We start from the raw sequence: 25,073 nt of genomic DNA on the forward strand, positions 1-25,073 counted from the left end.
TATTTACTGTACTGCATTTCAAATATGTACCCCAACTTCCCTATTTGGTTTATTTTTCTGGGGTGTTAGGATAGGGAGCCATTATATATATTACAGACATCCCCTCAGGTTAGAAAAACACAGATTCTAGACAATAAAGAGCTGCTCCATTAGTAGGTGCACAATGTAATCATAAGTGAATGATCTATACTTTCCTTCATCTTTCTCTTGCTTCTAATGTTCTAAAGAACCTCTAAAATAATAAAACACTCTCTCAATGACTTAACCACCTGCATTCTGCTACAAAGACCTTTTACATCTGCACTTGAAAGGGAATCCTCTGAACTGTCATTCATGTTAAAATTCAACACTCTCCGGGAAGGAATGAACAAATACTCAAACTATCTTACCCATTACCAAGATAGCTTCCCCAATTATCACCTCTAATACCATTAGCTCACAGACATCCCACTCTCCCCACCTCTAATATCATCAATTCACAGACACTTACCTTCCTTCCTTCCCCCTCCCCCGCCCGCATCTCCCTCCTGTTCTGAAATGTGATTTGTCCTTTTCATATGTGTTCATTTTTTTTAATTGTATCCTTTGGTATGTATGGTTGTGACTATTTTCTTCCACTATTTGATCTGAGGAAGTGGGTCTGGCCCACGAAAGCTCATCATCTAATAAACCATCTTGTTAGTCTTTAAAGTGCTACATTGTCCTGCATTTTGCTTCTAAAATAATGGTGAGTTTTTGGGGCTTGATACTTGGGATGGTTGAGGTCCCTGGATCTCAGTCGTTGTTGTGGAATTGAGCCTCCATGGACTTGAAAATTAGTAACAAAAAAGCTTTTGTCATTTTCAGAGAAAAAAAATCTATTGAACTTCATCCTCCTCAGCCTGATGATTGTGGTAAAAACACTTGGGAAATCATGAGTGTTTCTTTTCCCCTCACTCATCCGAGGCCCTTTCTGATAGCAGAAAGCCATGATAGTGTGTGCCTGAGTTTTCTCCATTCAGCCAATTCTGCAGCTGTTAAGAAGCATACAAAATAACTAAGCCATCTTACCCAGCAATTAATCATTAATGTTTCTTGGAAAACATGTTAAATTGAAAAGAACAGTTTTATTTTTCCTAAAATATTACATTAAAGCTTCTTTTTCAATTGCTTTGCAGTATATCACAGAATACTATGTATTATGCATTAAACTATCCTATTTCTTCTTGTACAACCAGATTATTCCTTTGCCAAGTGCTCCAGTTGTAGAAGGTCCACTTTAAAAGTGAAATAAAAAGAAAAAGTTGACACAATAGGAAAATGTATAAATATGCTTTTAATTTGGATATGTCTGGAAAAGGGGAGGCATAACACAAGAGGATTAGGTGACATGTTATTTGAACGGACATATTGCTCTGTGGGTTATATATGAAGTCCTGAGAAAAGCTGGGATGTATCAGCCTGCTTTCCTGACATGAGCATGGCTGAGGATTTTGGACAGCCAGTGCACTGATTCTAATCTTTACCTCCTGACAGCTCATTACTTTACTCCCTGTTAATGCTGCACTAGTCTGCCTTTTCTGGTAGTGGTAAGAAATGAAATGAACCCCATGGTATATGTACAGCAGTTGCCACTCTCAATACACACCAGAAAAAAATGTACAATGCAGCATAATAATATTGTCTTCATCTCTTCCACAGAGACATAGAAGCAAGTTCAACACACACCGTCATATGTTTCAGAGGGCAGCTGTGTTAGTCTGTTTCAGCAAAAACAAGGAGGAGGCCTCTGGCACCTTAAAGACTAACACATTTATTTGGACATAAGCGTTTGTGGGCTGGAGCCCACTTCATACTCAGATGCATGAAATGGAAATTTCTATTAGCCATGTATATATTACTACGTAGAGGACCAGTGCTAACCACGTCAATTCATTCAGGGTGGAGGTGGTACATTTGCAACAGTTGATGAGAAGTTATTGATACTAAAAAGAAGAAAAAATACTTTTTTTATGGAGCTACCTGTTGAGAATGGGCCACTTCTATACTGAATGAATCAACCTGGTTAGCACTGGTCCTCCTCAAAGTAATGTAACACACCCATCATTGAATTAATGTATTTATCCGTGTCAGTCTGAAGTTTCCGTTTCATGCATCTGAGGGAGTGGGTTCCAGCCCACGGAAGCTTACACTCCATAATGGAGATCACTGTACTAACTAGAACTAATAACTGAGATTTTTTAAATGCCAAAGCACCCACCTTGCCTCTGCATTAATTAGCATAGAGATAGCACCTGACATGAATAAGCCAGAAAGACTTGAGCAGGGCCAGTCTTAAGATATGTTGCGCACCAAGCAAAAGCAAGACTGTGACTTTCCTTCTGCTGCTAGAAGGAGAGATTACAGTGAAGGGTAAAGTAAATTGGAAGCCTTTCCATTGACTTCACTGGAGATTGGATCAGTCCCTTAGCTTCCTCCTCTGAGTCAACTATTGAATGAGGCCAATGAAAATCCATGCAGGAACAGAGGATCCTAAAAGTTTCTTGAACAGTTGTCTGTACCAAGGCTTGCAGAACTACTAGGGATAGAATCACCCCTTCATACAGGTGCCACCAATTGTATACATAATGCTTTCCCCTAGATCGCTATGGGGAATGAATCCAAACCTTTGTCAGCTGTCTTCATTGGCACCAATGAATTTGGCACTGCTCTGGTAATAGGATTTGCTATGTTGTGCTCCCCTTTTAGACTCCGTAATCAGAGCAGTCCACAGTTTGCAATTCTCAGTAGCAGTGATTTTTGTGGTTGATCTTGAAGGAATAATTTCCAGAGGGCATTGCCCACCAAACCATAACTAGGGCTCTACCAAATTTTTGGCCCATTTTGGTCAATTTCACAGCCATCAGATTTTAATAATAGTAATTTTCACAATTTCAGCTATTTAAATCTTAATATATCCTGGCAATATTCTCCAATAAGAAAATAGTGGTTACTTCAGCCACCAATTCAAGGCAAATGAATTGATTTCTGCTAGATGTAAATATCATATAAACAACCAATTAGTTATTTGGGGAAACTATGCCATGAATTAACACAGAAATAGCTGATAGTTATGTAACATTAAGGTTGCATCTACACATCAGGGCTTAACTTGAAATAAGCTACACAAATTGAGCTACGTCAATTGTGTAGCTTATTTTGAAATTGAAATTGGGAGCATCTACACAGCACTTATTTTGAAATAGAGCATTCTTCCTCTGACTTTCTTCCTCCTTGTACAATGAGGGTTATAGGAGTTCGAGTAAGAAGTCCTCCAGCTTGACAGTATCTCGACATTATTTCGAAATAACTGCCTGTGTAGATGCAGACTAAGTTATTTCAAAGTAACATTAGTTATTTTGAAATAATGTTGTTGTGTTGATGTACTCTCAAGGTGTGTCACCAACTTTAATCATGAAAAGAAACTTAAAGGGAAAGCTGCCAGTCCACCCTTGGGCTGTAACGACTAAGGGTAGCAGGTTGTATGTTAGCATCTAACAACTATGTCCCAGACTTAGCATTAAGGTTTATTGTCAACTTCAGCTTGAAATTTCCCAGGCATGTGCCAATTTGTACAATATCTTTAATGTTATTTAAACAGATTTATGTCTGTGTGCTTCATAGGGAAGCTGCTGTTTGTTGTGAAGTTTTCAAAATTTATGTGCCTTGCAGGGATATTTGAAAATATTTTGAAATGATAGCTAGGCAGTTTATTCCAATCAAGAGTGTTTATGCAATGAAAAGCAAGATCTCTACAAATATTTGTATTGTAACTGTACTTGTATATAGAACCCCAAAGTTTGTATAAAACAGGTGTTTGTTATATACATGTTTCCCTGCGATGTTAACCATCTAACCTACACTTTACATTGCTAGCTCCATATACAAACATAACTTATTTGGAAAAAATACACTGAAACTGTCATTAATTTTAAGTTAACTCATTACAAAGCTGGGAAGAAGGCTACAGAATACAGGATGCTATATCAATCAGGGTCACCTTTTGACTATTAAATATCAAGTGATCTTTACAGATCAGTGTTTTTCATAGCCAACTGCTCCTATATGACAGGTGATTATTTGGTACTGAGAAGAGAGGATTTTTATGGATGGATGGGTGGGTTATATGGCAGGGTTCTTTTTGTTTTGTTTTTTAATAAATGTGGGACATGTGAGAAGCACAAGATGTGCGGGGAAGAATAATCAAAGATCTCCCTGTTCCAGAGGAAATTTTTTTTAATAAACATTTTGATCACATTTTCTAATAATTTAGTACATATTCCATTCTTGTACAGAGCCCTCTGACAACAGTACCTGGCTTCCTCGACACGGTTAGTTTCTCTAGAGTATTTATTTATTTATTTAAAATATTTCTACCCGGCCTCTCTATTTAAAATATTCTAGAATGCTTACAAAAACGTTTAAAACAAAATAAATATGTATTGTAGCACCCTCTACAGTTTCAGAGACTTCTCCAAAACAACTACAGGTTGGGCCTACCTGGTCCAGCACCTCCAGGACCTCAGTGGTCCTGAACCAGGGAGATTGTTGGACCAGGTAGGTCAAAGTTCCCCTCCCAGCTGTCAGCCCCTGAGGTGCCAGCCTCAGCTATTGGGCTGCGCTCTGGGTCCTGCCTGGGGCTCTGTGTCACACCAGTCTCACTGCTACCAGCTCTAGCCAGGGCTGTGCTCCCCGCTGCACCAGCCCAGCTATGCTCCTGGTCACTGACCGGGGCTGCACTCCGTGCTGTGCTGGCCCTGCTGCCACTAGCCCTAGTCAGGGCTGCGATCTCCACCACACTGGCCTGGGCTGCACTCCTGGCAACTGGAGAGCTGCTGCTGCTGGATGGGGCTTTGCACCTGACCCTGGCCACCCCCAACCCCCACCTGGGCTCTCTGGACCAGCAATACTAGACCATGGATGTTGCCAGACCACAGAGTGTTGGATTTCAGAGGATCAACCTGCAAAAGGATAATCAGGAGACTAAAAAATTATTCTTGCATGTACTGTGGTCATTATATTATCCCATGATTTTAGGAGGATCTGAGCCAACATAGACAATATTGTTTCTTCTTTTCCCCAAAGATGGAGTTTCCCTTTAAAATTACCTCAGAGGTACAGATTGGGCAATGGCTTGTCCCACTATTCCACATGCCATACTCAAGACTAGATAGAATGCCTTTATACAGAGAGCTTAAAGCTTTCCATTTGTGAAGGCTTCATAAGAGAAAAATCTCCTGGATCACCATCCGTTCCAATAACTCCTGCTCATCGGTTTAAATATTACTCGCTGTGCACCACCACCACATATTCTGTGGATCAAAGTGCAAGAATAACTAGCTTAAAATCCAGATGAGCTAGGATCGACCTTTCCAATGGAACGAGACATGTATTTGCAGTTCAGGCAGGCTAGTCCTTGAGCATAACAGTTTTAATGAAAGACAAATATTTTGGATAAGAGGGCACACACACTTGGCTCCATATGCCCATTATCTGTTCCTGTGCTATCTTTTCCCCTAGAGGCGCTTCCTTTCGGTCAGAGCTGGGAATGTTGGAAGGAAGCATGGAAGAAGCTTACACTGCCATAGCTCAGCAATGGGCAACCAAGGCTAGTGAGTAGGTTCAATAAGAGGGTGCATCTACGCTGCACTGTTATTTTGAGATAACTAGTGTTATTTCGAAATAACTATGTGAGCATCTACACAGCCATTCCGTTATTTTGAAATAATTTTGAAATAACAGATGGTTTGTTCCAAAATCTGTAAACCTCATTCTATGAGAAATAACGCCTATTCTGAAACAGCTATTTCGAAATAAGGCGTGTGTAGACGCTCCACTGCTGCTATTTCAAAATAGCCCCTCACCAGGGCCATGCTAAGTTATTCCTCCCTAGTGCCTCCTGGGGCTCTAAAAAAACCAAGATAGCGCGTCCACATTAGGGAAGCCTGCATGGGATTAATTTTGAGGCTTCCCTGCTGTGTTGTGTTATTTCAAAATAAGCTATTTCGGAATAACTATTCTGGAATAGCTTATTTTGAAATAGCTGTGCAGTGCAGACGTACCCTCAATGGGCCCCAAGACTGTTGTGTCCAAGACAGGGTAGTTTTGCTAACTGTGCTTGCATACTTAGAATTTATGGGGTGTGCTGATTGAACCATATGTAGAAGCACTTTCATTGGATGCAGAGGGAGCACATGGCTCTCACAGTCAATGTTGTGTGCAGTCTGCACTCACCTCACTTCATGTGCCCTGGCTTTATGTGAGTGTCATGTTAGTAATACTGGTTGGAAAAAAATCATGCAGATGGAAACCAGCGGAATCTGGCAAACTTTGCGTGTGGGCAAAGATAAACAAATTGTCCTGCAGGGTCACAAATAAAACCTTGACAGACAGGTTGCTCACCACTGACAGAGTCTGTATTGTTTGTTCTGTGGATAGACAGGAATCTTCAATCTCCGCAGCTGCCAGTCTGGTACCTTTTGTTGCCCACTAGTTCCACACTGACAGAACCAGATTTTGCTATAGCTGATTTGGCTTAAGGGCTCCCAAAGAAATGTTTTTGGGTAAAGTGTCGTTCTTGGGAGGCACACAGCTGACATAGTGGACCCATACTACCCAATTCATAACCTCTAGCATGTAGGGTTGGAGAAATGAGAACATAAGAATGGCCAAACTGTCATACCAAAGGTCCAACTAGCCCAGTATCCTGTCTGCCAACAGTGGCCAATGCCAGATGCCCCATAGGGAATGAACAGAACAGGGAATCTTCAAGCAATCCCTCTCCTGTCACCCATTCTCAGTGTCTGACAGAGGCTAGGGACATCATTCCTACCCATCCTGCCTAATAGCCATTGATAGACGTAACCTTCATGAATTTATCTAGTTCTTTCTTGAACCCTGTTAGGCTATGTCTACACTGTGCAGCTGTTTTCGGATACTTCTGGTATCCCAAAATAGCTATTCCATGTTTTTTGAGCAAGCCCGTTATTTTGAAATATAATGGGCTTGAGATTCCAATGTCCCTGCAAACCTTGTTCCACGAGGATTAAGAGACATTTCATTATAGCAGTTTATTTTAAAATTTGGCACTGCGTAGACAGTGCCAAATTACAAAATAAGCTATTCAGAAATTAACTTGAAGTAGGCTATGCAATTTGCATAGCTCAAATTGCATAGCTTATTTCAAGCTATAGGTGCAGTGTAGATGCCCCCTTAAAGTCCTGGTCTTCACTCCTCTGGCAAGGAGTTCCACAGGCCGACCGTGCTCTGTGTGAAGAAAATCTTCCTTTTGTTTGTTTTAAACCTACTACCTATTAATTTCATTTGGTGACTTCTAGTTCTTATGTTATGGGAACAAGTAAATAGCTTTTCCTTATTCACTTTTTCCACACCAGTCATGATTTTATAGACCTCTATCATATCCCACCTTAGTCTCCTCTTTTCCAAGCTGAAAAGTCCCAGTCTTTTTAATCTCTCTTCATATGGGACCCCTTCCAAATTCCTAATCATTTTTCTTACCTTTTTTGGACTTTTCCAATGCCAATACATCTTTTTTGAGATGAGGTGATCATATCTGTACACAGTATTCAAGATGTGGGCGTACCATGGCTATATATAGAGACAATAAAGCACGTCCCTACACTCTTGCCAAGAATATCCCCAGGTGCTTGAATGATCCCTGGGGCCATGTGAAACTGGGTATAATTTAGTGATTGCTCTAAATTATACCAAGTCCCACACTCATGTTCAAGAATTGCAAAGGTGTCTTAGCCTACGTCTGCAGTGCAACGCTATTTATGGATACTGGAGTATCTAGAAAACGCTATCCCGTATCTTCACACCAAGCTGTTATTTCAAAATATAATGGGCTCACTATTCCAATGTCCCTGTAAAGTAAACCCAATTCCACAAGGAGTAAGAGATGTTTCAGAATAGCGGGTTATTTCAAAATTTGGCACTGTGTAGACAGCGTCAAATTAGGAAGCAAGCTATTTTGAAATAAGATCGAAATAAGATCAAATTATGTAACTTATTTCAAGCTACAGTGCAGTGTAGACATCCTTGGAGAACGACCTCTGCCTACCACCCACTCAATAGTGCTGAGCTGCTCTCAGTTGACAGCTGAGGATCTAGCCCATAACATTTTAACATTGAGGAACAAAGTCCCAGTAAATGATTCATGGTACAAAGCTAATAAGAGATGTTATTATATAACACCCCCCTATCAGAATTACTTGGTTTTTGTAAAATACCACTAGATTGTACAAATGAATCTAGATTACTACAATCCCTCCTCTGATTTGTGGTAAACCTCAGCTTATTTGTGACATTCAGTTTTGTTGAGGAATAAATCCTGGAGAATAATATGGATGGTTTGTTTAAATGTAGCAGAAGAGAAACTCAGCCTGTTTCCAAATTTCACATCCAAGCCTTCACCTAAATTCTTATTGTGTTAGAAAGGGTAGGAGGTTGTCAGGAACACAAGTTACAGTTTCAGGTACAACCTAGACAAGGAATGTGATCCATCTCTTTAGGAAGCCTGATTACACGGGCATGGTAATTACTAGAGCACAAGGGGGAAATCACAAACACCCAAAAGGGCAGGTTTCTCTAAAATTGTCTTTCATTTGTTACTGGAATATATACTCTGCTGATTAAGTAAGTCTTTCCAGTCTTGTCACTGTGCTCAGCCTTGCAAAGCTTTTCCTTTTATTTTTAAAGGCAAGTGCCCTTGTATGCCCCAGTTTTTCTTATTTGTTTTATCTTCCATGTGTAAGCAGTTCCACTGAAAATAAGTGTAGCTATTAAGTCATAATGTGCATCAAGAGAAAAAGATTTTATTTTTGGATTTAGTTTTAGTTTTGGTTCCCTACTCACTTTATGAAGACTTCTGACTCTTGCACCACAGATGGGCCAGGCTATAGCAAAACTTCCCAGAACTTTATTTATCTTATGTATTTACTGTGGGTGAAGCAAAGCAAGTTTTATGTGTCCATTGAGGACTGTCCCTTCAAAGGTTGGGGTGTTTGGTTTTGAAAAGCAGCTGAATGCTTAGATATTTGTCTAAAATTAACCTAGAAAAGCAAGGGAATGAAAACTGAAGCATCCAACAGTAAATACTCTCTACTTCCACACTGACAGATGTATTCACAGACAACACAACCGTCGTGCCCAGCAGACCATACCACCCAACCTTTACTCCACTCTGCTCTGGCTGCCTTCCACTGGCATAAGGTCTTTAAGGTCTATTAAGGACTCTGTCAGTAGCAGACTCAGAGCCAGCCTGTCTGCATCCCTGAAGTGCATCGTGTGGAGGGTTGCACCAAATAACATCTGTCTCCTTGGTCCCCACTAATCTCCTGCATCAAGCAAAGTCTGCCACAGGATGGAACTTTACCAGTACCATGCAACCCCACAACCTGACATACAACACAGGAGTGCTGCATATGAATTTCAACATTTGCTTTTTGTTCTAAGCCCTGTTGCTTGTGCAAGGATGCAGATCACTGACACTGCAGTGGCTTCTTTGGCTGGATGCTTTGCTGCACACCCTGTTCTTCAGGAGAGGGGCAGTTGCTGCTGGGTAGCTCCTCTCCTCCAATGCAGCCTGAAGAGCAGACTCTTTGGGACAGTGCTCATCAGGCTCAGAAGAGGGGGAGGGAAGGGAACCGAAGCAGGCAGCTGGTGAGAAGGAACAGGGTTTGGGGAGCATCATGGGACAGGCATAGGGAGCTGCTAGAAGTACAGCTGCTGAGGAGGGGGAGGAGCTGCTGTATGGCTGGCCCTAGTTTAACAGTAATTTTGTCTCCTCTCTTGTCTCTTTACTCCATACTTTTTCCCAGGCCCACGGACAGGGGCCTCAAGGAGCCAGCTGCCCTAGGACCTGGCAATCCAAAGGCCCCAGGGTCCTTTAAGTCACTGCTGGTGTGCTGCATGGGGTGCTCTGGGTGGCTCTTAGGGCTGCCTGGGGAAGTACAGGAGCCATGGCATGTGCTCTGGAGGGGAAGGGTGTACCATAGTCTGGGTGGTGCTGAAAGCTGATTGCTCATGCCCCTGCCCTTTTCCACCTGAGGCCCCACCCCTTCCATGTGTGTGGAGCACCTCCCCTCAAACACCTTGCCCCAGGGCCCTCAGAAGCTGTCAGCTCCCTTGCTTGTTCCTCATATGTAAGTGCCAATACCCTGTGTGCTCCAGAGCTGAAGCACCCATAGAAACACAATAGTGCGTGCTCAGCACCCATTGGCAGTTCACAGATCAGCACATCCCCCTCCCTCCAGCACTTCCTGCCCATTGTGGATCAGTTGTTTAGCAGCTTTCAGGAGAAGCTGCAGGAGGCGGGCAAGAGAGAGGGCAGAGAGGCACAACTGAGGAAAAGGGAACAAGCAGGGGTAGGAAGAGGCAGGGTGTGGGAGACTTGGGGAAAGAGGTGGAGTGGGGGGATCAACACTCTTCTGGCAACTCATCAGACAGAACTTAAGCCTCATCCTTTCTTCCTCTCCTTCCTCTCACCTGCTCTCACCTTCTGGTTAGCTAATTCCCTCCTAATTCAACCTACCACCCAGCTATCCCAAGAGGTGACTCTGCCATGTTTGTCTCCTTCCAAGTGATCGCTCTGCCAGCGTGCTCTACCCCATCCCCTACCTTTTGCCTTGTCTCTACGCTGTGAACTCGCTGGGACGGGGACTGTGTACTACTCAGAGTTTGTACAGTGAGACCCTCAATGTATCTCATCTCCTGGCTCTACTCTAATGAACAGAATTCTTAATCTACAGGAGGCAAATGTCAGACCCTTTGATGCTGCTTATTTAAGAAAAAGCTGATCGGCTGGCTAGTTCTCTTGTACCATGGCTGTTTTTACACATTATTTCTTTATATCACGGAATCATTTTTCTAAATTGGCTCCTGTGCAATGTGAAATAGTTTTGATCGGATTATATGGACAGTGGAGGCAAATGCTAATTTGATGCCTGTCAATATCTTGTAAGATTTCTCTTGAGATCTTATGGTGCTGTAACAGCCTAAAATTAAATGCCAGAGGCCAGTTGCATCTCAGCTATAGCTTCATGGAAGACAGGGATGTTACACCAAGGATGAATTTAACTTTGCTATATGGAACTCTCCAGTCTACTTGACATCTTGTTATTTTTAATTTATTTTGATTTCCACATTTTCCCTCCACCATGCCTCTCTCATTTGTACTTCAATACCACTTTTCATCCCAATTTGAGTCATGCCTATGGAAGGCTGCCATTCATCACAGCTTTCTTTGATATGCAGCTTGCTTTCACTTTGCTTTATTTATGGATCAGTTATCCATTCATTTATAATTTCGTCTCTAAAAATACCAACACCAGCATTTCATCTGATGTGAACTGCAGGGAGTTTCCAAACTTTGCAGTAAGACCTACAAAGTTTCATCGTAAAGCCTGTATCCATATAGCATTGGGGTTTGTGCATCATAGTACCCATTTTTACTTATATATTTTGTAACCTTTCCCTCAAAGACTTAATGTTCATTATTAAGGAAAGCATTATTAAGAAAGGAGCTGTCATTTCTGCCTCCCCATTGCACTTGTTCACATTTTATAAATATCTTGTGGCACCTTTCCAATGACAGATATTTTTCATACACAAAAAAATTGTGCTTAGGTGAAAATCAAATTTCCATTTGAAAACTGTTCTCATGAAGAAACTTTGCCCAGGCCTATACATCACTTAATCTGTGCTGTGCCTGTCTGAAAAATGGGGATCAAACTTCCTTACCAGGAGTGATCTGAGGATAAGATCTGTTAATGGTTGTGGGGTTCTCAGATACCACACCTAATAAAGGCCATATAAGTAAATGGCTAGATATCAGAATAAGCAGTGTGGTCTGACACAAAGGCTCCCATGGCCTTTTAAATAGCATAGGATAAGGTCTTATTATACATCATGTCTGTGTCTAGATGCACCCCTTTTGCGGAAAAGGGATGCAGATTAGACACAGCGCAACTGAAAATGAAGCGGGGATTTAAATCTTCCCCACTTCATTTGCATGAACATGGCTGCCACTTTTTTCCGGCTCGGGGCTTTGCCGGCAAAAAAGTGCCAGTCTAGATGGGGATCTTTCGGAAAATAAAGCCTTTTCTGAAAGATCCCTTATTCCTGATTTTAAGAGGCAGCCATGTTCATGCAAATGAAGCAGGGAAGATTTAAATCCCCGCTTCATTTGCAGTTGCGCTGTGTCTAATCTGCATCCCTTTTCCACAAAAGGGGTACAGTCTAGACACAGCCCATTAGTGCAGCGTGTCTGAATTAGGACATGATCCTGCAATCTGCAGTGTGTGACTAAGTCTTTTACACTTAAATAGTCCCATAGACTTTGACTAGACCACTTGAGCGAGTAAGAGCTATTGACATGAGTAAAGATGACAAGATCCAGCCCTTAATAAGATTTACTACTAAGCTATGCTGTGTGCATATGTGTGTGTATGCACTCTGTATGTGTTATTTTCAGAGCCCAGAACAGTCTAAGCAGAATTGCTGGTAGACATTGGCATGCGTACGGGGTGTGCCGGGTGTGCCCAGGCACACCCTAATGTCTTAGGGTTGCCAGGTGTCCGGTTTTCTACCAGACAGTCCGGTTTTTTTAGCTCTGTCTAATAACAAGATCCAGAAAATACCGGACATGTGCAATGGCTGGTATTTTCTGCTTTTCCGACTGGGTGCCTGGAAGCCTGGCGGGGGGAGTGGCTGGGAGGCGGGGTGCAATCAGCACTGGATGCCCTGGCTGCGTGAGAGGAGGAGGGGCAGCCCGGTCTGTGCTCCTGCGTGCTGCACAAGCGCGGGGTGGAGCCACAGCCAGACTGACTCGCGCTTCACCTGGACCACGCGGGGGGCGGGATCGCTCTGGGATCTGCACTGCCTGGGTCAGTCCCGCTCCCCACCAGCTGATATGCTTCTCCCCTCCTGCCCCCTCCTGGCCGGCTGGTTGGTTCTCCCCTACTTCTCCTCCCGATCTTCCCCGGCTAGCCCTGCTGCACCCCCCCGCCAGCACAGCTTCCGGCAGCCAGTTCTCCCCTCCTCCTCCTGAGCTCCCCAGCCAGCCCCAGTCCCACTGGCCGCCCCCCCTTCCCCTGATCTCCCCTGGCCAGCCCCTCTCCGCCTGACCCCCTCTGCTTTCCGTTGGCTGCTCCCCCCCCCCCGATCTCCTCCGGATAGCCCCCGCCCCCCTGCCCCTCTCCTGGACAGCCCCGCTCCTCTCCCGGATGGTCTCCCCCTCCCCCCCATGAAGCGTGACTGATATTTTTTTTAAGACTACCTGGTAACCCTATAATGTCTCAAAAAAAAGTGGCTTTGAATTTTAATTTAATTGCATGATATGCTCTTTTAGTTTTAAAGAATGGATTGCTGTATTATGCAATTAGTGCTGAATTGCACATGTAAAAACAAACTAAGAAGTACAAAGTCCCATACTTAAGTCTGTATTTTTTAAGTAAAGTTTAGTTGTTAATTAAAAAAATAAGTTTAGTTAAGTTTTAGTTTCTTTAGTTTGTTTGATGAATAAAAATAATGTCCTTCATGATTGAGTATTCAATAAATGTTCACCTTTAAAAAAAATAAAAAATAAAATTCCCTGGGTGCACACCCTAATGAAATGTTCTGCGCATGCCTATGCTGGTAGATCTATATTACGCCTCATGTAGCTCCATTCTGAAAGATGCAACACTCAACACAACACAAATTCCATCCTCTTGATTCTGTCCCACCTCCCAACAGTTGCAGATTAATATGCTCTTTCACTATAACAAAAGCCGGCCTGGTGCAGTTTTGGAAACCATGGTATATTAGAACTCTGGATCCGAAACACAGGAGCACTTCTCTCTATTTAAAAGCACAGTTACTCATTTTACAGGCCTGTCTGAGCCTCTATTGTGTTTGGGTTCAAAAAGAATGTGTTCCTGCTCTTCTCTCACCTGTGTGGTATGCTGAGTCTCACCTGTGTGGTATGACTTTGGGCACCTGCGGCTCACTAAGGGTATATCTGCTCCTGAGTGGAAAGGGGTAATTTCCAGCTCAAACAGCCATAGCTGTGCTTGCGCTGATCGAATTAGCAATTGAAAAACAGAAGTGTAGCTGTGGCACCGTGGGCACTTGGAGGGGCTAGCCAGCTGCATACATACTCAGGGTTTCAGACGGGCTTGCGCTCGGGGCGGCTAGCCCTTCCTACTGCTTACACTGCTATTTTTAGTTCACTAGCTTGATCAAGCACACATTGGTCTACTCAAGCGGGAAGTGGCACCTTCCTATACACAGCCTCCCTGTGTTCCTGAAAACGGCTCGGTCCAAGATGGCTATTTGGCAAAGACCTTGTCTCTGACAATGGGCTATGTGGTTTCTCTCATGCTCTCACTGTTGAGTTTGAAAAGCAAACCTGATAATTTCCTTCTTCCTCTAGCAATGCAAACACAAGTGCAGTCATAAAGTTAAATGCATCCCGTTTTTGCTCATTGCAGTTGCCTGCCAGGAATGCAGAGCCCTCACACAAAAGGTTCGGGTTCAAAAATAGCCTGAAAACTCCTTGTGCTCGGGTTGGTGGAAGACTAATCTGGTAGGAGCAGTTTGGGAGAACATTCCTCTCAGCCTGCCCAGGTCCAAATGTGGGCATATGAGTGTGATTCACTGGCTGCACATGGTTTAGCAGGGTCTCCTCTCTGCACCCCCTGTGAGAGCCACTATTGCCCTGTAATTGTCAGTTTCTTTGTGTCACTCAGCTCTTTGGCAAGGTCACATGAAATCACACACCTTCCAGAGTAAACCAACAGTCCAACAAGCAATCATCCACTGACCTTACATAGGGCCTTCTCTCTGAGGCTGTCTACACTGCATTCTTTTTCCAGAAAAAGATATGCAAATTGCGAGTCACAATTTGTGTACCTTTTTCAGCTTTTTTTTTTTTCAGGAAGAGGCTTTTCTGACATTTGGCCCCCATCTACATGGGGGGAAAACCTCCTTTTTTGGAAGATCCCTTATTCCTCATAAAATGAGGAATCCCGAGCTTCCGAAAGAACGCTCCCGCTTTTTCGGAAACTATTCTGAAAAAGCGGACGTGTTCTCTGCAGTCTCGACATACCCTGACTCTGGACTCACTAGTCCGTATCCCAGTAACACGTGGTTTCAATATTACCCACACTTATGTCCTACCTTTCTTGGTAGGCTGACCGGGAAACCCACCCCTGGTTTCCAGTTCAGGGATCCTTAAAATAAAAGTAAATGTCTGGCTCTGCCAAACCCCTGCTGTCTTCCTGGACCACACATACCACCACTGCCCTTAGCTCTTTCCCACAGCCTCTTCTTGGGCTCACTGCGTATTAGTGTCACTCTTTCCAGACCTCTTCCACAGGCTCATTGTCGCTAAAAGCTGTGTCATGTAGTAAAAGCCTTACTTACAACCCTCACAAAAAGGGACATAAGAGAGGCAAGTGGGGAAATGACTGAGGCAAAGTGCAGTGAGGAGAGAGGGAAACCACATGGAGAGGACTATGGGAATCCCACAACAAAAACAGCAGCACAATAGTTCATACCAATCTACCTCTGTGTAGCATCTGTGGCAATATGAGTTCCATCAGAACTAGAGCCATTATAACACAAGCCCCTCATGCAACTGCTGGCTGCCAAGATCAGTCTTACAGAGCCAACCTTTCCAAGTAGTCGTCTGGCTGTCCCCCAGTTGTCTGTAGGTTGGGTACTCAAGGAAGGGCTGAAAGAAGGAGGGCCTTGGCTTTGTATCCAAAGAATTTTTTTTCTTTACATGAAGCGGCAGACAGCACAATGGATAAGGCTGGTGCTTGCACTCCCCACAGATGGCTTTAATGAAATAAGGACAGGGAGTGTCTAATGAAAAGTTTGAGAGGGCTGTTAGAGAAATTAAAAGCAAGTTAATAATTTGCATGGCAAACTTATTAAGAAATGGAAATTAAAGCTGTAATTGAAAATTTTATGTAATTAAAATCATTATGTGGAAAAAGTGAAGTCCTGCTATAGATGTAATAAGAAGCACAGAAATTGTTCACACATGCTAGAGACAGTGTAGCTAATTAAATGTTCTCCATGCTTCGGTTCTCTCTAAAAACTAAATAGGTAATTAATGTTTATCTGGTGCCAGCTGCAGATTATTCCATGATTCCACTGTGCACAATATGAGTTTCCCACAACATTTGCATTGTTGCAACCGGTAGTTTCAGATATTCCCCTTAATATTAAGAAATAAAGCCAGAATAATAGTGACACTGAAATAATGCTGAATTAGCATCAGGACTCATGGTGCTAGGTGCTATACAAACACATATGAAGGCAAGATACCTGCTCTAGAACACTTTGCTACAAGATGGTATGAGGCCTTGTGGATACTTTGGGAATGGGGATGGGAGAAAAATCTAACAGCTGAAGTGAGTGTGGTTGCTTGATTTGAAGTTAACAAATTCTGTTTCATGCTAGTGTCTATTTCATGCTATTTCATGGAAGAAAAGATATCTTTGTGAAAGGGTGTTCTCCTTTCCATGAGCGGGATAAGATACAATGGTGAATTTTGTGGTTAATTTGTGCCTGAGCTCTGACACTTCTGGACTGGCCATGTCACTAATGAAAGTAAAAAATTGCTTGAGCCCCAGTACCGATTTCATTACAGATTAAGCACTGGATAAATTTATATGAGAATATAGACAGCAGGTACCATATACTTGTTTCCATCGTGCCTGCTGACATAGAGTTGCTTTAGATTCAAACACCAGCCCTACAGAAGTTTGGATTGCTGGGTATTGCTGGATTCCTGGGAACTCAGGGGCTCCTCTGGGAAAAGGAGGAGCAGGGGTGTCTGCTATTTCTTTTTTTTAAGTACAAAGAAGCTAGTTTTAAACAGACAAAGAGGAAGAGTAATGCCCTTGGTAAATGTTTTTCAGACAGTGTTTGTTTACAGTATCTGGTTCACTGACGAACAGACACATACGTACCTCAAAAAAAAAAAAAAAAAGGCTCCATGTCTTAGCATTCCTGGCCTTTTTGTAACTTTCATCATCTTTAACTTGTCCTAACTGTGGCTTCTTGTTCCAGGAATAAATGTTTTTTGGATGCTGCTGCATTGCTGGCTCAGGTTGCAGGATTTCTGGGTAGCCCAACTTGTACCTGTGTGAGGGATAATCCTCACCTACTTTTCAAAGCATTTTATTCTGGGACATAAAAATCCTCTCTTTTCCCCCTATGTTGCTATAGCCGCAGCACATAGCTAAGGAAATCATCTGCTACAGGCTGACCACCACGTCATGGCATGGGTTCAGTGTTCACAACCTTCAGGCTAGACTGCTGGGTTTATTTTCTGTCCTTCTTTGCTGTTTTGAGTGTCACAATGTGGTCTCCGATACAGTGATTTCTTCTCTCACAGCTTTCCAAATCTTAACTATGCCTGTACATCAGACCTTCGACACAGCAGGTGAAATCCTGTTGTCCTTACATGGTCACATCTCTCACTGACTTCAGTGTGATTAGGTCTGGATAGTGGGATTTGTACTATCCAGTTTCACCCCAAATTAAGGGAAAAACATGACTGCAATTGATTGATTTGGTTGCTCTAAGACCACGTCCATTGGACACTCACAACACGTAGGCATCACACAGTGTGTATCAACACTAATATAAATTCAATACCAGTGCAGAAGCACTAGCAGCAGGTTAGAATTTAACTGCTCCACAAAAGCAGGGCCAGGGATCTCTTGTATTGTGAAGGAGTCACGACCTCATGTCAGTGTGATACCCACTAAGCCAGTAAATCAATACAGCTCTTTCTCCTGGCTTACTGCTACATTAGGATGCCCCTAACTAAACAGTCCTTTGATGTCAATCCTTTTATCAGCACAAAATGCACCCAGCTTCTGGTAACTGTACTATCACAAATTTGAAGCACATATGGCTTTGCATAATTCTTTTTTCCCCCTCAGAAAGCTGTTTCAAAAAAAGTAAATTCTAATATCACACTAATATATTGTATTTTTCAAAATCCTCTGGGAAAATTGTATGGTATGTTCTCTGTACAGTCCACTTTTCTACCCACTCACTTCCATTTTCACAGGCATTAACCACCAGAGGCTCTAGTGAATAAATGATTCACATTCTAGTTGCATGGGGTTTCCATGGATTATAGCACACTTGTAACAGCGCATCTACTGCATAACTCCCTGGTAATGAGGCAGGTCTATATTTGCTCAGTAGCAGCACAACCAGAGACATTTAAAAATTGCATCCCCATCTGATGTCGTAAAAGATGTATTTATTTAAAATAAAAATAATTTAAACTGAAAACCTACTGGTTGAATAAGACTGATTTTATCTGTTCATTACTGATTTCCAAGGAAGTTTACTACTTCTTTTATGTAGGACAATCCTCAATACAAATTATTATATACACAAACATTGAAATTTTTCAGGTCCCATAACATATAACACTTACCAGTTACATAGTACTGTTCATCTTCAAAGAATTCTGCTACTATGTACTAATTAATCCTCATAACATAGCTGAATGGTGAAGTGACTTTCTTCTGAGTTGGTCTCAGAGCCAGGATTAGATCACAGGAGATTTTGTCACTCACTTCTCTGCTGAGACTATGCCTTTCATATAAACAACTCCTGGCTGTTCTTCCCTAGGGAAATGCGGGCAAACAAATATAGATGAGGAGGAAAAGGCTTTGGCTGTAGGAGGAAACTTTTTTTGGTATTATGCTTATATATTGCATACATATGGCCATACTGATTTTATGGGAGCTAGGAAGAATTAGTATTTACAGGCTCTGGCTATTACTATTGCTGTATAATTTGCAAACATGTATTCTTCAGTGTCCATCATCTTTGCTTGTCTTTTCTCTTCTTGTGAGCAAGCTAGGTCTGAAGAGCAGAATTCTTGCCAATTACAATATCTTGTCCTTGCTGACAAGAACTGAGCAGAGGAAGGATAATGAGAAGTGCACTTGCAAACCAAACCACAGCTACTTGGCAGAAATTTTAGGGCAACACTCTTGATATTTTCCTTTCAAATAATTTCTGGAGACTAAACTCATGAACAAAAATGTTGACATAACTCCAGGATCTTCACAAACTATGACATAACTGTTATATAGCATTGCTTGGCGGGGGAAATCACTAACATTACAAATTATTACTATTGATTTATGAGCGTTAATAAAACGTGGAGAAACATGAAAATTAGTTATATACCAGACTCTTCAGCAGACTCATCCAATCTTGATTGAATCTAGAAAAGTTATCAAAGGGTTTTATCCCAAAGGAATAGGATTTATTCATAAATGGTGGACTAACATATTATAGGATGCTTGTGGTCATAGATACTACTAGCATTCGGATGCTACAATGATAAATGGAAGAAGAAAAACCTAGGATATTACTCTCTTGGTCTAAGAATTACTGTTAATATATGTTTTCTTTTTTGCCTGGAAGATGTGCCCAAGTTCAGGAAAAACACATAGACCCAAGATATTTGGTTCTTCCCATCCTGGTTCTGGATTTATTTAAAATCTTACTTATACACTTGCAATTAGGGAGTCATAATCCAGAGCTGCTTTTTGGACACAAGTCCTCTTCAACGGAATTCCATGAAACATCTTCCTGTGCACAGTGTTATATATTACCATATTATTAAGATAGTCATTAAGGACGGTCACGGGCTGCACCTTTCACCACAAGCTGTCACTCTATCTCTATCCTAGGTCTGTAGACCCTCTCTAGATCAAGGAACCACAGCATCCTCTTTGTCACTCTGTCCTCTGGTCAGGTCACCACTCAGTGTTGCCCACCTTTGGGGTCACAAAGTCCCGTCTCCCTAGCAGTGCTAGACAATCTTTTTTCTCACTGTCCCATGGCGCCACTCACTCTGTGGTGACTAGGGCAACCCGGGCCCACCCTCTACTCTGAGTTCCAGCCCAGGGACCCTCAGCTCAGAAGTTCTGTCTCTTCCTCTTTCAGACCTTATTGCTCCTTCCATAAGGATTGCTTCCTATCGCACCTGGTTCCTCTTCTCCCTATGGTAGACCCGCTCCAAACCCCTCATTGCGCTGGAGTGACTGCTGTCTGCCTTCCTGCGCCCCTTCCCAACAGCCCTTTTTACCGCTCTCAACTTCTGGGCTTTAGACAAACCCCTCCTGTTCCTTCACAGCTGAACATGCTTCCAGTTAGTTCCCTGCCCCTGTCTCTTCCTTCCCATGCATCCTGTGGAGTTAATAAGCCACTTTGGCCATCTTACCCCCTTCCCGCCTTGGGTGGGGTGGGCACCCCATCACAAGGCCCATTGGTGTGCTTTGTGCTGCACAGGACCTGTCCAAAAGAGTTTATGACAGAGTGGGAGAGGGGGCGAGGTTCAAACGCACCTATGGGATGTAGGACCAGAAGTCCGACTGACTTTAAATCCATAGATTTTTTTCCTTTCTAAGGCCCTTATTTTGCCCCCACTGAATTAAGCGGCAAAGCTCCCATTAATTTTCATGAATATAAAGCATAAAGGGGGACTTACCTTTGTATTTATTTTTGTCCATGAGATCAGACGCCTTACTTCTCCACTATGAAAGCAATGGCCCTTTTTGTTTCTTGGTGTTGTTTATGCCTTACAGATGGTAAATGGTTTGGGAACTGGCAGCCAAAGACACCGCTGCTTTCCCCCACCTGAGGTCATCACAGTTGTAATCGGCAGAGGTACTTAACTGAGTGTCCCTTTCTGTGTAAATGGGAGAGCAGGAAAGTTTTTATGACAGTCTCTCTGCTCTGGCTCAGGCTTTGTGCCTTAGTCAGCATACAGATTTAACCATAGGAGCACAAAGCTCAGACCTGCAAAGCCCAGAGCTTTGTGTGGAGAGAGAGGTTGAGGGCTGACAGTGTTTGAATGAGATCATGCATAAATATTATGGGTGAACCCTGTATTTTATGTTGCCATTTGAAGGGCCTTGGTGAGGCAGTTCATTTCCACAGAAACTAACTTTCATCTTTCCCTGGGAGTGCTCCACTCGCACTCAGCCCAAGACCCCACACAAACTCTACTCCTGTCTCAAAGGCCACTACCCTCTTCCTGTTCCCACACCACCCAGCTCTTGCTTTGCTCCTCCCACCCTGGATGCCTCCTGCCTGTTCCAAACAGCTGATCAGTGGCAGGCGGGAGACATGGGGGCCAGGAGGTGATTGGTGGGGCCCACTGAACAGCTGATCAGCGGGTGACTGGTGAGTGCTCAGCACCCACTTTTCCAAGGGCACTCCAGTCCCAGAGCAGTCAAAGATTCAGCACATTTCTACCATGGAGTTCAGTCCTATTTTTGTCATTCATCACCTAGCTTTGTCATCACTCCTGCTGATATCTCTCCTGAGGCACACAGCCTCTCCATACTTTACTTTGCACCCTGATGTTTGCAAAGAGCACATGCCAGGATCAAAAGAGCAAATGATTAAACATTTACACTAAAAAGAGCCATTTCCAATAGTCACCTCATAACGTGTGATCTTGACCTCGGTGTTTAGTTTTTGCAAATTAGAGGAGTCTGTGTGTGAAATTTGGGCAGCTGGCGTAAATCAGGTGGATGACAGCAACTAATTGAGGATTGTATGGAAGTGGGGAATAGGATCAATTCCTAAACTATTAATTTCTAGGTATTCTAATGCTTGGGGGGGTTCACTAGCTGTTGAATTTTCATAAAGACTCATTTTGCTTTGGGGCATTAGCCTGACTCTTTTGAAACACATGTTCAGAATTACCTTTGTTCCGACTTCTTGTTTTTTCTAACCAGTAAATGTAGAATTGCCACGTGTACAGACACATGTCCATTCATTTTTGTGAGTGTGGCTTATACCACAGGCTGTGAAAATTTGGGCTTGTCTCTATCTTTCAGACACGAGTCACAAATATCTTCCTAGTGGTGTTTGACTAGTATTCACTCAACTTTTCAAGTCTATAGACAAAAAAGGTGAACTTTCAGTTTTCTACATGAAAGTATCTGTTTCTTGAATCCTTTTCTATTTGCTTCAATAGCTTTACTTAGAAATAATTTATTCTACATACTTATTCCACATACTTTGATTGAAATAGTTCTGCCTGAATTTTCCCTTCATTCTAAATTTTCTAGTTTTTAGTCTCTTGTTTTTTCCAGACCTCTTGTCACATCGAAGAGTTTCTCATTCTACTCATCAAACCTTTTCACAATTTGAATATTTTTCTTAGATCATCTTGAAGTATTCCCTCTGATTTTTGCTGATGAAAATAAATGTATTCCCTTGTATCAAATGCTCTTAAATCAGGATTCATTCTGCTTGCCCTATTTCCAGAAAACTAGTACCCCGTAGGAGAAGCTGAGCCAAGCGAACCACACTCTTTCAGTCTAACCGAGAGTCTCAAACTCAGTTTACATTAGGGTCAGTGCCTGTCCTCAAATCCTGCTAGTGGGCCAGCAGGCACCCTTCTCTGGCAGGGCTCTGGGGGATCTCCCTGCATTGTCTCACCCACATCTCCCAGTCCCTCCTGCCAGCCTACGTGTTGTCCCCCTCCCCACATCCCCTGGCCCTGCCTGCTGCCCCTATGCAATTAAAACCCCTATCCAGGGTCCCCCGGAGCCACCACCAGTAGTGCAGCAGGGCACTGTGTCACTGTTGGCACATCTCCGTGACCCATGTGAGGTGTGTGCAGATCCATTCTGTCCATGTTCAGTGTGGCTGCCTCAGGCCCTGTGCTTTGGGGACCCCGCAATGGCTGCCCCAACTGTCCTACTGATGAGATGATCCCCCATAATCAGATTAGCCCACAGGACCCTGGGTGGGCTGGGGCTGGCAGCAGGGGTCAGGCCCTCCCTCCCTGAGCTCACCATGGCAGTGGGAGCCACAGGGAAGTGGGTGATGTCAGGGTCTTTCTGTGGGGTCACCACTACCTCATCACTGTCCCCATTAAGCTAAGTTTTTGCAACAACCTTTTGTGATGTTGCTGGCACATCCACCCCTCCCTTGAAAAGCTGATGACCTTCCCCTAGCTAGCCCCTTGGGACTCATTACTGATCAGAATAAAGTGCCCTCAAATGAGCTACAAAGAAACAATTGCTCATAGTCATTATTCAGCAAGTATTTGAGAAGAATTAGCACATTAGAGAGAATCAGGAACTGCACAGAGACAATAACTGCAGAGAAGCAGCATAATCAAAGACATAATTGCTTGTGACTTATTTGTTTGGTCTTAAAGAGAAGAAAAGGACCTGAGTTCTCCCTCTCGGCCAATCATAATTGAGACTGAGAGCTTGGAGGTGAAGAGGTCTCAGCAGAAGTCTTAAAAGGATGGCCCAAGTCACCACTGGAGGAGATCATTCTCTGAGCATTAAAAGCAGGGCCAGTCATTTGTCCTTGACCTTGACTCATTCTTTCTCCACTGAGGGCTACCCACCCCTCTCCTCATACTGTGCTGCCTAGTGCAGTAGACTGGGTGCTGACCTTGTCTGTAAAAGCGACGAGGAGTCCTGTGGCACCTTATAGACTAACTGACATGCATCTGACGAAGTGGGTCTTTGCCCACGAAAGCTTATGCTCCTACACTTCAGTTAGTCTATAAGGTGCCACAGGACTCCTCGTCGCTTTTGCAGATTCAGACTAACACGGCTACCCCTCTGATACTTGACCTTGTCTGTGAAGACAGAGGCAAAAATAGCATTGAGTACTTCAGCTTTTCCCACATCATCTCTATGTAAGACAGCAGTAGGGGTGTGTCTAGACTGCAGGCTTCTTTCGAAAGAGCCTCTTTCGAAAGCATCTTTCGAAAGAGGCTCTTTCGAAAGAGCGCGTCTAGACTACAATGCGCGGATCGAAAGATCGATCCGCTATTTTGAAAAAGAGCGTCCAGACTGCCGGACGCTCTTTCGAAATTGAAAGCCACCCGGAACTGCTTCTGCCAGGGCATGGGGGCAGCATTTCCTTCCGGGTGCTGCCTGCCTGCCCTTTGCTGAGACGCGTGGTGAGAGGGACACTCCTGAACACCCGTTGCTCTGCTGCTGCAGCTGCCTTTGCTGTCCCTTGAGGAATTTGGCAAGGCATCGCAGTGCTGCTTTGGAGTGCTCAGCTTCCTGGGACACCCCAGCAGCTTTTTTCTTGTGAGGTTTTTCTGCTTGCAGACCCTTATTTGTGGCATGGAGCCAGAGCTGCCCCTGGGCAGGCGAGGGCCCCACACCACCATACTGCAGCTGTTGCTGCATCTTCGTGAGACAATCATGAGGCTCCTTCCCGAGCTGGACCCAGACCAGAGGGACGAGGGGTTCCCCCATCCGGCAGCCACACTGCCCTTGCCTCCGAACTTTTTCGTTGACAGGCGTGTTTGGAGGTTTGACACCAGCTCTGACTGGTGGGACCGGCTCGTGATGGAGATCTGGGATGACCAAGACTGGCTACGGAACTTCCGCATGAGAAAGACCACTTTCCAGGAGCTGTGTACCTGGCTCGTCCCTGCTCTGGAACGGCAAGACACCCACCTGCGGCCCGCCATCCCCCTGGAAAAGAGGGTCGCCATTGCCCTCTGGAAGCTGGCAACCCCCGACAGCTACCGCTCCGTGGGACACCAATTTGGAGTGGGGAGATCTACTGTCGGGGCCGTCTTGATGGAGGTAAGTCATTGTCTGGGGACAGTCACAGTTTGGGGTGGGGGGAAGGGAGACTGTCAGGAAGGGCCAAGTGGAGTGGGAGTGTGAGTGGGAGGGAGCTCCTCCACTCACCCTGAATTGGGGGGGGGGGTTCTGAGGAGGGGATTCCCGGGCTGTTTGTTTGAGAGGGAAGGTGGGCGGTGGGTTCTCCTCCTAAGACATAAGGCACCCCTTCTAACACTTTGTTGTCTGTCTTGTTCTGCAGGTGGTGAGGGCCATCAATTCGGAGCTGCTCAACAGGCTCATCTGTCTACCGGATCTGGACAGCGTCATGGCCGGCTTTGCTGCCCTCGGATTCCCAAATTGCGGAGGAGCGCTCGATGGGACACACATTGCCATCCGTGCACCGCCCCATCGAGCAGCCCAATT

The 25,073-nt window shown here is 43.9% G+C and overlaps 1 long non-coding RNA gene across 1 annotated transcript; it reads right to left on the reverse strand.

The window, feature by feature from the left end:
* Positions 1-538: 538 nt before the first annotated feature.
* Positions 539-23,478, reverse strand: LOC142826704 (uncharacterized). Its single transcript, XR_012900908.1, has 3 exons — positions 20,570-23,478; positions 18,497-18,689; positions 539-1,013 (listed from the first exon to the last, which is right to left on the reverse strand). It is a non-coding gene; the product is annotated as an uncharacterized LOC142826704 (long non-coding RNA).
* Positions 23,479-25,073: the final 1,595 nt, after the last annotated feature.

The sequence above is a fragment of the Pelodiscus sinensis genome, chromosome 2 (genome assembly GCF_049634645.1).
Source record: "Pelodiscus sinensis isolate JC-2024 chromosome 2, ASM4963464v1, whole genome shotgun sequence".
Classification (NCBI taxonomy): Eukaryota; Metazoa; Chordata; order Testudines; family Trionychidae; genus Pelodiscus; species Pelodiscus sinensis.